This window comes from Oratosquilla oratoria, chromosome 3 (genome assembly GCF_046742065.1).
Source record: "Oratosquilla oratoria isolate Oo_2021 chromosome 3, ASM4674206v1, whole genome shotgun sequence".
Classification (NCBI taxonomy): Eukaryota; Metazoa; Arthropoda; class Malacostraca; order Stomatopoda; family Squillidae; genus Oratosquilla; species Oratosquilla oratoria.
The window spans coordinates 84558118-84563117 of record NC_134779.1 but is presented as its reverse complement, the minus strand read 5'-3'; positions in this window follow the sequence as shown (position 1 = coordinate 84563117).

Sequence of the window (5000 nt, the reverse complement as noted above, 5' to 3'; positions counted from 1 at the left end):
TTAATGCTCACTTCCAGATTACTGCCACTTTCACCCCTTGTACATCTCATCACCTTACTTTTACCCACATTTATCTTCAGCTTTCTTCTATCACACACTCTCCCAAACTCTGTCACCAGCTTCCTCAATCCCTCCTCCGATCCTGCCACAAGCGCAGTGTCGTCCGCAAACAACAGCTGGCTCACCTCCCACTTTTCTCCATTTTCTTTAACCATCTCCAATACCTGACCCACTACCCTTGCATTTACATATCGCACTACCCCATCTATGTATAAGTTGAACAGCCAGGGTGACATAACGCATCCTTGACGAAGTCCCATCTTTACCTCAAACCACTCACTCTCTCCATTTCTAATCATGACACAAGCTCTACTACTCTCATAAAAAATCTTTACAGCTCCTAGAAGCTTTCCTCCTATCCCATATATCCGCATAACCTCCCACAGTGCCTTTCTGTCTACCCTGTCGTAAGCCTTTTCCAGATCCATAAAGGCCCAAAAAACATCCTTCCCCTTTCCTATAGCTTTCTCACATATCTGTCTTACCACAAAGATCTGATCTACACAACCTTTACCCGTCCTAAATCCACACTGTTCCTCACCAATTACTCCCTGTTCCTCTCCTAATCCTCTCAATCAAGATCCTCCCATAAGCCTTCCCAATTACACTTAACAAGCTAATCCCTCTGAAACTACTACATTCACACTTGTCCCCTTTTCCCTTGTAAAGTGGAACTATACAAGCACTCCTCCAGTCCTCCGGCACTCTACCTTCTCTCCAGCAAACATTAAATAACCTCACCAACCAGTCCACCATCACTGTACCTCTTTTTTTAAGACATTCTGCATGGCATCCATCCAGACCAGGTGCCTTACCTGCTTTCATCATCTTAACTGCTGCCTTCACTTCATCCTTCCTTATTTCTCCTCCATTTTCCTCATTCATCACTCTCATTTTCTTAGCATTTCCCACTGCAGCTATCTTTCCCTCCCTATCCTCCTTCACATTAAGCAACTCCCTAAAATATTCTGCCCATCTTAACCTTACTGCATTTTCTTCCATTATCACCTCTCCATCTGCACCTTTTACCTTTTCTTTTCTACTTGATTCGCCTCCTCTTCCTCTCTTAATTTCTTTCCAAAACATCTTTTTATTACTTTCAAAATTGTCTGTCATACTCTTACCCCATTTTGCATCTGCTCTCCTCTTTGCCTCCTTTACCTTTTGCTTTACTTCGCTTTTATTTTCTTTGTACGCCTCATATGACTCGCTCGTCCTATTTTGTAACCAATCTGTGTAAGCTCGCTTCTTCTCTTCTACAACCTTCTTCATTTCCTCATCCCACCATTCATTACACTTCCTTCTATTTCCTCCTGTCCTTCTTGTTCCACACACCATCTTTGCACACTTTGTGAATCCCTCCTTGAACCCTCCCCCTTCCTCCTCCACACCTACCTCTACTCTATCCTTCACTCCCTCCCACTCCTCCTTCAGCTTCTTCTTGTACTTCTCCTTTTCCTCTTCATTTAAAGAGTTCACTCTAAGCACCTCCCTACCCTTTGTCCCTTTCCTCTTTCTCCATCTGTCCTCCACTCTCAACTTACCTTCCACCAGAAAATTATCTGATATTCCCCCACCCTCTCCCCTTAGCACATGTACATCCTTAACTCTTCCTATCATAATCCTATTTACCACTACATAGTCCATTAAAGCTCTATCTACCACCCTTCCCTCCACCACCCTCTCCCATGTGTACTTATGCTTGACTTTCTTCCGAAACACTGTATTTGCTATCATCAACTCTCTTTCTAGACACATTTCAACCATCAACTCTCCACTACGATTCTTTCCTGGAACTCCACATTTCCCAACCACTCCATAAATTGGATCGTTTCCTACCCTAGCATTAAGGTCTCCCAGTACTATTACATTTACACTTCTCCCTAAACCTGTATGCACTCATTTAAATATATCCAAAATGCATCCCTTTCTTCTACACTCTTCTCACTGCCAGGCCCATATGCACTTACAAAAACCTACATCTCCTTTCCCAGTTTCACCTTCATCCACATTATCCTTGAGGAAATATCCTTCCACTCCACTACACGTTTACCCATCTCTTCACTTACTAGAATAGCCACCCCTTCCCTCCCTCGACCTCTCTTTACTCCTGATAACCTCCCACTTACACTCCCAAACTTACAATCGCCCTTCCCTTTCAGCTTAGTTTCACTCAAAGCCAACACATCCACCTTTCTTCTCACAAACATACTACTTATCTCTTCCCTTTTACTCTCATCTGTACCACATCCACGCACATTAAAAGACCCAAACCTTAGGGTGCTGGTCCGAGAACTTCCAGACCCTTTGCTTTTAGTTTTAGGAAATGTGCCCTGTGGGGCTACAAGGAGAAGATGCCTAGTCCCAATCCCCGTCCCTTTCTTCTCGCCTCCTACGATCCAAGTGGGAATACTTGGTGGCAGTATTCTTTTCCCTCACCACAGGGATTTCCCCCATCACAGGAAAAGAATACTCAGAGAAATGGTACAGGACAGCAACAAGGGGTTGGGGGACAGCATAACGGAGGGACAGTCGTAGTATAGAAGTGTCATCATTTCTCTATGAACAGAGTTTTCTCCAATCATAGACAAAATGATGTGTGGCTCTGGTCCGTAGGGGCGCCCGATATAGACCCAAAAGTATCGACTGCCTGCTACTTTGCCACAATAACAAGCAGCCAATACCCCAGACGAAAATAATAATAATAATAATAGTAATAATACATACATACTTTTTCCCCCTTACAAGGGAGGTAGCCAAAAAGGGAAAGGCATAAAAACACTCCCACCCATTTCATCCCTACATACACTCCACACCCCTCCCACCCTCCCTCTCATCTGAGCACCTCCTGGATGACGGGTCATCCCTGCACCCTGCCCACCGCCCTGGGTCAGAAGCAGTGTCGCAAGACACAGCACATCCACAGCAAGGCCGCTTCATTTAATCGGCGACCCCCCCTCTCCGTCCCCCCTTGCATATAAGGAGAGGACGGGGAGAAATCCCTTCGGGCTGCGTCAAAATTTACTCACACATACTACCCCACCCCACACCCCCCTGCCCATTCCTCCTCATGCAATCACAACATCATCCATATACAACCATTCTCCACTCACCTCTGTCTTCCGTCCTCTCCCTTCCTTCCTCAACAGACATTCCCCTCTTCCCCAAAGCCCCCTTCACCCCATCCATCCACCTCATCCTAGGACGTCCCTTCATGTTCACTCCCTCCACATCTGCCTTCCATACCTCTTTTACTAGTCTTTCTTCACTCATTCTTTCCATGTGTCCAAACCATCCTAATATTCTTTCATCAACCCTATCTCCCAAATCCTTTTTTACCCCTGTTCTCCTCCTCACCTCCTCATTTCTCACTCTATCCAGCCTAGTAACCCCCACCATACTTCTCAGACACCTCATCTCAAAGTAAGGTGATGAGATGTACAAGGGGTGAAGGTGGCAGTAGACTGGAAGTGAACATTAAGGGAGAGCGACTCGAGGAAGTGGATAGTTTTAGATACTTGGGTGCAAGTGTAGCAGGAAAAGGTGGAGTGAAGGTGGAGGTAGAATGTAGATTGAGAGAAGCGAGTAAATGCCTTGGTGGATTAAAGAGTGTAATGAGGAATAGACATTTGGGAATGGATGCGAAGAGGAGACTGTATGAAGGAGTGATTGTGCCAACAGCACTGTATGGGGCAGAAACGTAGTAATAATAATAATAATAATAATAATAATAATAATAATAATAATAATAATAATAATAATAATAATAATAATAATAATAATAATAATAATAATAATAATAATAATAATAATAATAAATAATTAATAAATAATAATAATAATAATAATAATAATAATAAAATAATAATAATAATAATAATAATAATAATAATAATAATAAAATTAATAATAAGAATAATAATAATTAAATATAATAATAATTAATAATAATAATAATAATAATAATAATAATATTAATAATAATAATAATAATAATAATAATAATAATAATAATAATAATAATAATAATAATTAATAAATAATAATAATAATAATAATAATAATAAATAATAAATAATAATAATAATAAAATAATAATAATAATAATAATAATAAATAATAATAATAATAATAATAATAATAATAATAATAATAAATAATAATTTAATTAATAATAATAAATAATAATAATAATAATAATAATAATAATAATAATAATAATAATAATAATAATAATAATAATAATAATAATAATAATAATAATAATAATAATAATAATAATAATAATAATAATAATAATAATAATAATAATAATAATAATGTGGATTGGAGGTAAAGGGAACAAGGGCTGAGGGAAATATTTTATTCATCACTAGTTTCGGCTAAGTGGCTTCTTCAGAGGAATATAGTTCGAAATAAAGTTGGTCAATATATATGGCATAAAAAGGAACGTGGCAGAGTGTCAGGTAGGTCCCACACTCGACCTCATCTGTCGGTGTGACGAGCTATCGTAGCGGGTGGACCAATTATCCGACTGTTGAAATGTCTGTCAGGATCAGGGGCTCTGTGTTTATTGTTCATGACGACAAAGCGTGCTGCTGCTTTAGCCCATATTAAATCCCCCGTCCTCTTATTGATGTTATCATGGATGTTTATAAAAACGGACTCCATCGCCTTTCTTTCTTGTCGTGTGATTTTATCCATAAGAATTTTTGCCTGGTCCCATTTCGGTAGATAGCCTCTTTCGTCGACATGGTTTACTATTGCACTGCTAACCCTGTGGTGTTTTACATCTTCTCGGTGTTCTTTTAATCTGGTGTCTAAGCCTCTGCTAGTTTCACCGATGTATTTCCTGTCACATCCACCACACAGAATTTCGTTTACTACGCTGTTTATATTTAAGGTTGGGTCTTTTTTCTTGATTAAAAGGTCCTTCACTT